Here is a 14276-nt window from a genome sequence, read left to right on the forward strand (position 1 = left end):
GTTAGAGGTAACACAGTATTTATCATGTACTGTTAGAGGTACACAGTATTTATCATGTACTGTTAGAGGTACACAGTATTTATCATGTACTGTTAGAGGTACACAGTATTTATCATGTACTGTTAGAGGTAACACAGTATTTATCATGTACTGTTAGAGGTAACACAGTATTTATCATGTACTGTTAGAGGTACACAGTATTTATCATGTATTGTTATCTTTTACTCTTATTGCATAGCTAACTAGAGTCCTTGAAGATATGAAGACATGGCTGACTAAACTACAACAAATCAGGTATTCAGCCTTTTGTTTATAGCCCCTATAATAAAGATGTAGTTAATAATGTAGCTTATAGTGTGTGTGTGTGTGTGTGTGTGTGTGTGTGTGTGTGTGTGTGTGTGTGTGTGTGTGTGTGTGGTGTGTGTGTGTGTGTGTCTAACAACTCTGAATGACATGTTATAAATTCCACTATAATGACATTATGTTATCGTACTAATGCAGTTTATAATCTTTACATCAAAGTTGTTGTCATTTGTGACCTGATTTGCAATAAGGGGACCACTTTTGGCAAAACATTTGTGACATGATTTATGAAAAAGGATTGATATTAAAACATCATAAGAACAGTTTTGTATACACATACAGTTGCTATATATACACACTATTCATTAACTGTATCAAAGTATACAAAACTTTTTTTATGATGCTTTAACAGTGATCCTTTTCATAAATCATGTCACAATTGTTTTGACAGAAATAGTCCCTTGTTGTAAATCAAGTCACATTAGGTTCAATTACAAAGAATTTAGGTTCAAAGAAGTGAAACAAATTGTACTTAATACATCATTAAATCATTCAAATCAAATTAATACAAAATACTTAACAAACACTATTGTTTCCTATTAGAAGCAGTCTTACTGATACCAGTTTAGACTCAAATACTGTTCATCAACTGTGGGGAGCTTTAACAGATTGGCTCAAAGCATTGAATCATCTCTCTGAAACATTCTCAGGCGAAATATTATTAGATCGTCAGGACAAGCTACAAGACTCTCGGGAGTGTATGTCACAATGGAGTGAGGCTAGTCTATCAATTGTACAACGTCGGATCAAGCCATCTTTTCAAATGGAGTCTATCTCTGACACTGTTAGCTCATCACATGAGATGAATGCTAAAAGAGAATCTATTACTTCTCTTGTGAGAGAAATTGTATCTTATATGAAAGATTTGTCTATACGAACATCAGGAGAAAATGGTACGTAGGTTTTAATACGTATATTATAGTAACATTGAGTTGTAGCATTGATTATCTGATGGTTCTTCTCTGTAGGTATTGCTATAGCTTTTGTCCACATAATAAACCCAATGGAATCATGGTATGAATAAAACTAGATAATATTATCTAGTACCATTATTATCAATAAAAATTAATTAATAACACTTAATCACAGGGACACCAAGTTTAATTTGATCCTCAACGGAGATGGAAAAACTTTCTCAGATTCTGATCAGACTAAGTAAGTAATATTATTATTAATAGTTAACTAATACTAATATTATTATAATTATAGATTTATATCACAGATGGAGTTTTTGGGTTGAGAAGATATCTATGATATTAAATGTCACATACTCCAATGAACAAACAATACAACAAAAGTACAACTCAATAGAATAACTTTAATGTATTACAATATATATGAGTGATCAGCATGTTAATATTATAGGAATAATATTACAGTATTATATATAGAATATGCACTATAGTTGTGATTTTGTGTTAAGATCTAGTTATAATAGTGTTAATTCAACATAATGCACTAGTTGTAATTTTGTGTTAAGATCTAGTTATAATAGTGTTAATTCAACATAAAGCACTAGGTGTGATGTGGTGTTAAGACCTAGTTATAATAGTATTAATTCAACATATTAGTGTACTCCAAGAATATTATATAGTATAAAATAATGTCCATAAACTACATATTATGTACAGTTATTTGCTAGAATATATGCAGTCTAAGTTATCATATTATAGGAGCATTGAGTATATTATCAAAATGACTGATAAATGGTGTTCTGTGTTCTCTCACGGCGTCCAAGTAGAAGACAATCAAGTGATTGAGCAGGTAATTTGTACAGATATTTAACTCAATTGATAAAGTATGAGAGTATAAACACCATGACCACATGCTCAATCCAGCATAGATCTTGATTGTCTAGCTTAAACACACATATATTATAAATGTTATTTTCCATGTATGATAGCTGTCTCCTTTTCTTATTTCTTCTAGGTGACTGATTTGCATAGTTCACTAGTACAATGGATGGCACAAGTATTACTTGCTATGACCAGTGACCAGTCTGAACTAGAAATTATCACTAATCTGAAGACTACCTGTAATTTCTTATGTGATAACCTCAATACATTTACTAATGACATAACAAAGTCAGTATAGATTACAATCACCAATTGTAATGTGTATTAAGTGATAATAATGTTTGAAGGACGTACTGGAAGGCATAATATTATTGTGATAAGATAATTATTATTAATAACTTTATAATAAAGCGATAACTGGGAACTGGGGTACTTGGAATTATTCTGTATTGAGTTCTGGATAACAAGGAACTCAATGCATCATAGCTAGGCTTACAGTCACTGGTTAATCAGTCATACAATAACAATAGTATATACTGGATTATTGTCATTCTATTACATACATTGTAGGAGCTGTCAACATATGTTAGAAGAAATGTCAATGGAGCATTCGTCTGAGATTGATCTTGAGGTTGGAGAAGAGAGAGATAAACTACAAACATTACAAGATGAGGCTCAAGATTGGATCCGACTGTCAGCCATATTGGTAGAGACTGTTACAGAAACACACACAGTCAAGAAGAAGGATGATGATAAATACAGTGATACTGAAGACAAAATGATAACTGATGAAGAAGAGATTGATGATACTAGGATCAAATCTAGACAAGATGATGTGGAATCTGGTAGTGAAAAGTCTCACGAGACTAAGTTTGACGAGACCCTCTTAGAAACAATACTGATGATAGGAAAAGATGATAATGTTAGAGAGGTAGCATCAACCCAACTTGAGGTAAGGTTACAAATGAAAAATATTCTTTTATTTCTGTGTAGTCCATCACACTACAAAACCAAGTTTCCATCAATCAGTTAGACCTGGCTGCTGAACAAGGTACACTATATATTATAGGTTATTGCAACATAGAGACCTATGTAATTGTGAAGAGACTAATACAACTCATATATCCTGGACTTTTTATCGCAATACAGAACTACCAGAAGGAAGAGGAGGTCAGCCACAAGAAGCAGAGAAATTGGTCTTGGCTTTAGATGAAGTGAAGAAAAACTTGATGTAAGTTAAAATGATATATATTTAATACATAGTGAGATTAGAGGTAATTTTTATAGTTTCCTTGTTATAACAGCGTAAGTGCCTTTGTAATTATTAACCAAGTAAGTGTATATTATGTGTAACTTTATGCATGATAGACTACTGTAGAAGCTCTCTCTATATAAGTTTGTGTTGAGTGTATGTGATGTGTACCTTTATGCATGATAGACTACTGTAGAAGCTCTCTCTATATAAGTTTGTGTTGAGTGTATGTGATGTGTACCTTTATGCATGATAGACTACTGTAGAAGCTCTCTCTATATAAGTTTGTGTTGAGTGTATGTGATGTGTACCTTTATGCATGATAGACTACTGTAGAAGCTCTCTATATAAGTTTGTGTTGAGTGTATGTGATGTGTACCTTTATGCATGATAGACTACTGTAGAAGCTCTCTCTATATAAGTTTGTGTTGAGTGTATGTGATGTGTACCTTTATGCATGATAGACTACTGTAGAAGCTCTCTCTATATAAGGGTATTAGTTAGTGTTAAGTGTATGTGATGTGTACCTTTATGCATGATAGACTACTGTAGAAGCTCTCTCTATATAAGGGCATTAGTTAGTGTTAAGTGTATGTGATGTGTACCTTTATGCATGATAGACTACTGTAGAAGCTCTCTCTATATAAGGGTATCAGTTAGTGTTAAGTGTATGTGATGTATACTTTTACGTGGTAGACTAGCACATCAGTTAGTGTTCCATTATTAGATTATTTCTGACAACAGGAAACATTTAGATAATATTGTTTGTTTTCACAGCGAACAAGAACTGAAAACAAAAACAGAACAAGAGAGAGCTGAGACAGCAGAAAAACAACTCAAGGAAGCTGAAGATGAAATTACAAAACTGAAGACAGAATTACAACAATTGCAAGAGGAATTTCAAGTACAAACCACACCCAAATCTACAAAGAAAACATCAAAAGGTCAGCGCTCAAAACAGGAGTCTCGTAAAAAATAATAAATTAAATTGGATACTACAATCACAAAAAGAATATTATTAAAATTACAAATAAACAAGCGTTTCAGAGAACAACTATAATAATAAATTAAATATGTTAAATACTTTATAATTACTGTTTGATAAATGTGTCTAATGCATTCCTCAATTCTGTGAAAGGTAGTTGTACTTATGAGTTGACTGGCCACAATCGACGAAAGTAATTCGACGTGGATCTCTTGTCGTGAGAGCAACATCATACAACTTCTTACCAACATGAAATGGAATAATAATATCTGAATGACCATGCATTATCATTATGGGACAAGTTATATGATGTATCCGCTCATCTGATGGATGCCTCTCGTACATGTAGTCTTGATATATTCGTTTTCCAAGAGGTAAAAATGGCAATGCAAATGGATGATTATAAGCAGCATCAACAGCATTAGTGAATGGGGCATCCAACAAAATTCCTGCAGGATTCATATCCAAACAATTGAAGCTGTACTGTCAGATAAACTGTGGCACTGGAACCAAGTGAATGGCCCCATATATAGATAGATTTAGTTGTGTGGGTTCGTATCCATTTCCACACAAGTAATCCATCTTCCATTAAATTTGTCTCATTTGGGTGACAGTCTGAATCACCGAAACCTCGATAATCAAATGTAATCACATGATAATCTTTCTCCACACTCAAATACTTATAAAGACCTACTCGAGAATAGGTACCCCTCGTTCCTGTGTTGCCATGGAGATACAAGATGATAGGTGATCCATCATCAAGTAACGCATTCTTTTCATTCTCATTGTATGTCATGGTAGAATATTTTCCTCTGTGGTATATACCATATGCCAATGTGGCATTTGTTATCGTGTTGTAGGTAAAAGTTAGTAGCATGTTGTAAACCAAATTCAGCTGGATTTGATAAATTAACAAAATACGGTATTTTCACTTTATGCACGTAAATAAGTTGATCTTGTATCCATTTACAGTTCATAAAAGAGACGATAGTTAATATGTACACGAAGCAGAGAAATGGTAAAGTAAAGAGGAGACAAAGACAACACTTTGACCTTTTCTTTTTGGTTTTGGTTTGTTTTTGAAGGTTACCGCCATTTTTGGTCTTAAAAGTTTCAGTCACTGCATGACTATGATGAGATAGTCGAGTTCTGACAACCATGCTGTCTCCTCAAGTGACGTAAGTCCAAAGTGGCAAAGACACACCCACTTTAAAAGGACTCATGCACCTCCTACTAATAATTCTGCTTACGTGCTAGAGTAACTAGTATTTATCATAAAATCATAAAATACTGAATGGCATTCATAATACAATCATGGCTCCTATTAATTAATTGATGACTTTATGAATTAATGTCATGGATCTTTTTGCTTCCATAATAATTATGACAATACAAATTTCCTCAATCTTGTAAATTCCTTTCCTTTTGCAATACCAAGTGAAGTTGGCCTGTACAAGATGGATTCAGAAGTGTTAGTCATATTTTTTATTTGTGTTACTGTGTTACATCAATGTTGTTGGATCATTCAGGAATAGTAATGAAGTAAAGAAGCAGGATAAGAAACTGATACCATTTAGGCGAGTGGTGAGTTCAAATTAACCAGCTGTATATTAATTATGCAGTAATACTTTGTGTAGTTTCGTTATGCAAGGTGGTATGACTATTTTATGATGATATTTGGTACAATAACATCTATTATATTTGGTATTGCAATGCCCTGTACTACTCTTGTCTTTGGAGTTACCATTAATGAATTTGTAGCTTACTCCATGGCAAAAAAAATAATCGATGCCCCCTGGAATGAAAGTATCCAATTAAATTGTAATGGCTCTGCTCAAACCAAATTAGTGATTGACTACCTTGAATCCAACAACCTTAATAACAAACTACAGCTGGATATTATGGTTTATTCATGGTATTATTTCATATTAGCCCTGACTTCACTTGTTTGTGCTTTTTTGTCAATTGTACTCTGGAGTTGGAGTGCTCAGAATCAAGCTCATCGTATTAGACGAGCTTTATTTAAAGTCATTCTACACAAGAATATTGAATGGTTTGATGTTAATCCATCTGCTGAATTAAATGGATATTTGTCCAAGTGAGCATTATTTTACCCATTGTCTCTACTTTAAGTTTCATCCATCCATCCATCTATTCACTGGTAGAAACATTGAGAATATTGAAGAAGGAATGGGCCTAGGTTTATGTCAAGCAATCAAAGGTCTTTCAATTATTATAACAGGAGTTATCATAGCATTTGTGCAAAGCTGGCAACTGTCTTTGGTTTGCAGTATCATATTACCAGCTGTTCTACTGACAATTGTAGTTAGTAGTAAGGTAAGATAACAACTTAGTATTTGTTCATTTTGTGAAGAATTTTTACCCTCTAGTTAATGACAAAGTTTTCATTGCAAGCTCAAAAACCATTCAATAAAGCTGCAGAAATTGCTGAGGAAGTTCTTTCTTGTATTAGAACGGTTGTTGCATTTGGAGGGGAAGAACATGAGATAAACAGGTGCTTAGTATATATTATTCAAAGTTATTTGTGATATTGTCAGATACCACAATTTATTGCAAGAAGCTTATAAACCTACTTTTAAGAAACTGATTGTCAACACTCTATTAATAGCCATCTACACACTCATTCTGTTTGAATCTTACTTCATTGCACTCTGGTAAGGTAGCAGTGTTCTGTCATAGACAGTGTCACATGTCCTTACTTGAATAGGTTTGGATCATTTTTTGTACTCAAAATGTCAAATAAGACCAGGAGATATTTTCGTAGTAAGATATGACATGGAATGAATGTATATAGCAATATTTACAGGTGTTGTTTTCTTTGGCTTTTGGGTGGTCAGAACTAAATGTGACAATCCCCAATTTTGTTTTAATTGTTTCCTGCTTTTCCTCAGCTACAGCTGTGTTCACAGTTCTTGATGAGGAGGTATGTGTGTGTGAATGATCGCTAATGACATTATCAAATAATTCTAGAAAGAAGAACCTGGTTCATTTATTTATGGACAATTAATTCCAAAAACAATTCATGGAAAAATAGAATTTTGTGACATTGTGTTTCATTATCCATCTCGTCCTGATATTCCAGTACTACGTGGAATAGATTTTATATTGCACCTGGACAAACTGTTGCATTGGTGGGTGCCAGTGGATGTGGTAAGAGTACTGTACTTCAACTTCTTTTAAGGTTTTATAACCTCAAAGAAGGCAAGGTATGAACAGGCATAACATAAAAGCAGTATATAATAATAACAATTATGTCTAGATCACTCTTGATGGCTACTCCCTCACAGAATGGATGTAAAATGGTTGCGAAGTAAAATTGGTGTTGTCACACAGGAGTCTAATCTCTTTGACGACACAATATTAGAAAAATATCAAATATGGCAAGGAGAATGCCACAATGGGAGAGATCGAAGAGGCTGCTAGGACTGCTAACATATATGACTTCATATGTGAATTACCTGATGGATTCAATACTGTAGTCGGAAAAAGAGGGACTAAGTTAAGTGGAGGTCAGAAACAACGTATAGCTATAGCACGAGCTCTAGTTCGAAATCCCAAGATCCTCCTACTTGATGAGGCTACTTCTGCTCTAGACAAAAATGTGAGAAAATTGTACAGGAAGCTCTAGATAAAGCCAGAGAGGGACGTACTACCATCATCATTGCCCATCGCTTGTCCAGTATTCAAACAGCCGATGTTATAGTGGGTATCAAAGATGGACGAGTGATTGAAATGGGTACTCATAGTCAACTAATGAGCAGTAAAGGTTTGTATTACAAACTTGTTTTAAGCCAAAGATTAGAAGAAAAGGAGAATGCTGAAGGAGGTATACTTATTATTTACCAATATTGATTTCTCCTCTTCTTTAGGAATGTTGGAGGACTTCAACAGAGCAGTTCGAGAAATCCTTACGAAGAGAATTACATGCAGGACGGAGTGATTCACATTTAAGAGAGCATGAGATCATCTCTTCTGTAAAGAAACCAGTGAAACTAAAGCAATGTATTCCAGCATCTGATATTGTACCAGTTGATGTATCTGATTTAGTAATTCAAAAAACAACTCTCAATACAACAGAAAAAGAAGTAAAACACATTAATATAATATATTATTATGTATTAATACAGCTAACCACTGACTCTACTGGTGACAATGGGACAGGAAAAGGTGTCCATATTGACCATTCTGAAGCTGGCCGTATCTGAGTGGCGTATACTAGCTTTAGGCATAATCACATCTTTAATATTTGGAGCTGCAATACCGATAAGTTATATGATATTTGGTATAGCTATTATGGTGAGGCCATAATTCTTACATCAAATAATAAAATAATTTTTATTTAGCAACTTAGTGAACCAGATTTTGATGAAATGTTAAGTGACATTTTGCATATGTCTGCATTTTATATTCTAATTGGTATTGGTGGTGCTATTGTTCAAGGGATATGTGTAAGTCACATATGTAACATCTTGGCATGGCATGCACAAGCATGCTTTAGTTTATAATTAATGTCTTTAATCATAAACACTTCAATTTATTAGATTGGGTCTTTGGGTACAGCAGAATTAAATTTAGCTATCAAGCTGAGAACAAAATGTTTTACTGCCATGTTAGAAAAAGAAATGGCTTGGTTTGATCAGCCTCAAAATTCTGTCGGAGCACTCACCACTCTTTTGATTGTTGACATTTCAGTAGTGTCTGCTTCAGTAAGTAAATAATTATGTAGGCATATGCCTACATAATTTTGATACATTTTAAAGCCTCTATTTCATGTTTTTGTTACATGCAGATTAGTGGATTTCATCTGGGCGATGTTTTGAAGGCTTTTTCTGCTGTCATTGTAACTGTTGTGTTGAGTTTTAATGCTTCGTGGGCTATATCAATGATTATACTGCTTGGATTCCCTTTTCTTTTTGCTATAGGCCTTTTTCAACTATGGCTGATTCAAACGTATGCGTTACTTAGACAAGAAAAAACTAGTGGAGAGTGCAAAGATTGCAAATGAAGCAATTGATAATATTCACACTGTCATATCCCTTGGTATAGAAGAATCAATTGAAAAGAAATATTCAAAGAAATTGTGCATACCCCTAAGGTGATTATTTTTGTATTTTTCCAAGCATTGTGTGAATGCAATTCATACAATGATCTTTTATAGGACTAGATTAAGGAAATACTGCTTGCACGGCATTGCCTATGGGCTATCTTGGTCACTTAATATATTCTTGTTTGCTGTGAGCTATAATCTTGGAACATACTTAGTAATATCTGATCCAAATGCAGTCTATCATATTGAGTATGGAGATATGTTCAAGTGAGAAGTTATAGGATATCTGTTTGGGATTTGTCATCTTTTTTAATACATAGGATTTTTGTGCTATGGTGTACAGGCCCGTAGCCAGGATTTTCTTATAGGGGGGGCTTGTTTGTAAAAAAATTAAACCACACCCTTAATCAGTGACTATCCATATCCACACCATGACTTGACTTTGTCATATTAAAGAAAGAGATTCATACCATGCAGAGTTAAAATATGTATAATACTAACTGTTAATAATGCTCTCAAGTTGTAAGCGACGTGGATGCCTCCTAGCAAACTCATCTATAACCTGGTCAATGTCAATGTCTATATCGCGATGAACATGAACAAGAGACAAAGAAGACAATCGGTTGTTTCCATCGTTGATCTAAGTGAACTCTTAATTCGTTTGAGGGCACTAAATGATCGTTCAGCCGTACATGATGTAACTGCCAATGAACACAAGATGAGCAGTAAGGTCTTTATGTTTGAAAACATCTGTGAAACTTGTGGGAGTGTGTGATGCAAAGATGATGGAAGAGAAGCAGCTCCATGTTCTGTTGCCTGGTCTCGCCATTTAATATACCAGCTGAGTCCCTCACTTTTCAGGCTTGAGACGTATGGAAGATCAGATGAGTACATGTTTCCTAGCTCACCAAGTTGGAAAGAACAATTTCCAAATTCATTGAAACCATTATTGACGGAATGAGACAAAATCCTTGGAGAGTTGTTCTTTGAGAGTCATCAAAACCTTGTCTTGAGCTCTTGTAAAAGATGGTCTAACATTGGAATTGAGATAGTTCTGAGAAAGTACTGAGATGGTGATGATGCAGGGTATTTGATCTGTTTGTTGTCGGCCACTAAGTCTAGGCATTGATGAATAATAGCCACTTTGGAACACATTGCTTCAATTTCATCAAACCATTTTCTGTGGTGATCGTCAACTTTCTCTCTGACTTCCTTCAGAGTTTGAAATGAGATGGTTTACTTCAGTTGAAGCTTGGAGGATATCTTTAGCTTCAGCTTGTAAACTGCGAGTTAGCCAAGGAGAAACATCATCAATTTTGAAGCAATAACAAGAGAGGAAATGAACTCAGTTGTTGTGATTGCTGATTTGAGAGTGACAGCATCAGTGATTGAATCCTGAGACCATTCAGCTCGTCCTTCTGAACAAATTATTTGGAAGCATTCAACAATAGACTCATGTAGTGTGGTGAAAACGATCCAAAGCATCAATACGCTCAATCCATCTTGTTCTACAAAGATCTTTGAGTTTAGATACACTTGATGTTGGCTGAATACTATCTATTGCTTCGTCTAATTTCTTTTGACGTTTTGGATGAGCCCAAAAAAATGTAGAAACTCTGTTTACAATGGAGATCATGTTCTGAACACATGTTTCACTAAATGAATGTGCTACAGCAAGATTCAGTCGGTGAGATGCACAGTGGGTATACAGAGCAAGAGGATATTTTGACGTGATAATTGCAGCAGCTCCTTTGATTTTCCCTGACATACTCGCTGCACCATCATATGTCTGGCCACACAACTTTGACAATCCAAACATGTTTCTTCAAAAAATTCAAGCATTTTGTCTGCCAGAGCTTTTCCAGTTATACCAGTATCACATTCCACAAAGTCTACTAGATCTTCTCGAATTTGATTGTTATCAGGATCACATGTCTCAATACTATAGCAAGCTGTTCTTTGTTGGAACAATCTGTGACTTCATCAGCTATTAAGAGAAAAATTGAGCTGTGCGTACTTTGCTAATTAGGATCTGTCTAATGTGATCACCAACAATATTGATGATGTCATTTTGAATTGTTAGTGATGTGTACGTGGCATTTCTTGAGGTGGTAGCAAAGTGGTCTTGGAGTATTGTGTCTCCAGCTGAAATTCGAAATTTGATCAAGGCCCAGAAATTTCCATGATTTTTTGAGGTCGTCTCTTCAACATCTGAGTAGCTCTCAAAACTTCCACGAAGGGCAATGTTTGTCGACCACAAAAGATTATTGTTTCAACAATAGACCCGGAGTTTTGTCTGTTTCGTTCTACCAACTTTCGTGTGGCATCAGAGATTTGGCTGAAATTGATTGTGTCTGACCACATCATAGATTTCACAAAATTATCCATCACAATTATGGCATCCCTATGGTATTTCTTGTCACTGTGCTTGTTGAATGTTTCGATCGCATGTTTAAAATCTGTCATTGGACTTTTGACAAGTATTCCAGGATCAGCACCGCGAGCTAGTATTCTTGGCGAACATAACACATGGGAGACAGTAACCACCATTCTTTTTCTCACTGTATTTCAGCCATGGATATTTCTGGAGCCAAGTGTATTGAAATGAACGGTGTTTTGCTCCTTTAGGAAAGGTGTAATTTTGGTCGAAAGAAGGGATGGTATGAATGAACTGATATTATCTGCTTCTGAAACATCAGTCTTAGAGAGAAAATCACAAATATCAACAAGTGCAAGAACTCGAGCCTGCTTTCTTGGTGGTTCAGCTTCAGGAACTCGAGCTTGTTTCTATTGTTGTTCTTCCGACTCTTGAACTTCACTATGAAAATTTAAATATGATTCTTGTATTAATTATTTCTGTTTGACTAATTATTATTATTGTTGTACAATGCTATGCTGTTATTAAGTTGTAGAAACACACATGCTCTTTAGTAATTTACCTTGTTGATGAAGCAGTTTGAGTACTAGTTGATGGAATGTCCTGTGGTCGGGTACTAAAGTAATCTAGTAAATCTCTTGACATAGTATACTGTTACACCTGTACTTAGTTTCTATGCTGCTGGATAGCTGAGTGGACAGCTGCTAAATTAAAATTCTATGATATATAGTTACAAAATAAGAAAAAAGTATTGCATCATAGGAACAAGCTGATCCATTGAGTCTTATTCAGTGGTTTGTAGGTGCTAATGGTGAGTTATGTTTGTGGTTTGTGCATGTAGCTGTAGCTAAGAAAGCCTAACAGTGCATCAGCTCCACCTATTGATCAATAAGTGTGGGTGTATTTTGGCCAAAGGGGGGGCTCAAGCCCCCAAATGCCACCCCCCTGGCTGGGCCTGGTGTATGCATCAGCTTTTCTACTAAGAGGGTTAGGTTTCTTAACATCACCTGACTTATTGAAGGACACATTTGTCAGCAAAACCAATTGCACATTTGCTCAAAAAGAAATCCCAGAAAGATGCTAATGCTGGTCCTGAAATAACTCTGGTTAGTAGCATTAAAGTAGTACAGCATAATGAAACTCATAAAAGCAAACTTATCCTAAACAATTATATTGTTAATCATCTCATAAATAGGTCTTATATTAATACTCTGGGGCAATATTCTGCAGATTTAGAGCATACATTTTATGTAGGAAAATGTGAAGGGAGAGATATCAATGATAGTCTTTATCATTTTCGTATCCTACACGTCCTGAGCTGCCAGTTTTGCAAAATCTATCTATCAGTATTGAGCCTGGCAAGACACTAGCTATGCTAGGACCCAGTGGCTCAGGTTAAAAGTACTGTTGTTTCCTCATTGAACGGTTTTATGATCCCACATCTGTGTTTTTGTCATTGGATGGAGAAAAATATTGTCTTTTAAATGTTCATGGCTTCGTCGTCAGATCGGTTTAGTATCACAAGAACCAGTGTTATTTGATATGTCTATGATGATAATATCCGTTATGGTGCTAATTATAAGAACTCAGTGATGAAGAGATCATTGAAGCAGCTAAAGCTGCCAATATTCATGACTTTATTCAAACACTCCCTTCAAGTGAGACAATATATATTATTTGTTATGATGATTATCTTTCTGTTATTTTTAGGGTTATGATACAAATGTGGGTTTCTAAAGGAATGCATTTAAGTGGAGGTCAGAACAAAAGTATAGCTATAGCTCGAGCTCTAGTCCGAAATCCCAAGATCCTCCTCCTTGATGAGGCCACTTCTGCTCTGGACACAGAGAGTGAGAAAACTGTTCAGGAAGCTCTAGACAAAGCTAGAGAGGGGACTACTACCATCATCATTGCCCATCGATTGTCTACTATTTCCAATGCAGATAATATAGCTGTACTTCATAGAGGAACTGTCATAGAACAGGGGACTCACTCTCAACTAATGAACAAAAAAGGAGCATATTATTTTATGAATAATGTACTGAAGAGTTATTCTACTGAAATAAATAGCGACCTTTAGATTATATACATATATATAGTATATATATATCTTAAAGACATTTAGTAAATACAAAATTGTCATCATTTAAGCTTTATTAACTTCGAAAATTAACAATTGGGGATACCATACAAGTGAACCTGAGAGTCAATACGAGCTCTATGTATCTAAAAAAGGAGATATTATTTGTATATAGATCTGTAACAATATGATCTACATTAATAACATGTGAATATCCTCTGTTTGCAGTCATGGCAAATCTTCCTTGTTCATCTATAACATTTCTCCCACACTCACTAATATTCTTACTCCAGTAACCAGTCTACAGTGACAGTAGTACTATCATGAGGTACTAGTACTGAACACGATAGTAGAA

General features: G+C 34.9%; 1 pseudogene; it reads left to right on the plus strand.

Moving 5' to 3' along the window:
• The first annotated feature begins 2754 nt into the window (after positions 1-2754).
• On the plus strand, positions 2755-13921 carry LOC121391235 (annotated as a pseudogene).
• The last annotated feature ends 355 nt before the right edge of the window (positions 13922-14276 follow it).

Source organism: Gigantopelta aegis, unplaced genomic scaffold (assembly GCF_016097555.1).
Source record: "Gigantopelta aegis isolate Gae_Host unplaced genomic scaffold, Gae_host_genome ctg1973_pilon_pilon:::debris, whole genome shotgun sequence".
Classification (NCBI taxonomy): domain Eukaryota; kingdom Metazoa; phylum Mollusca; class Gastropoda; order Neomphalida; family Peltospiridae; genus Gigantopelta; species Gigantopelta aegis.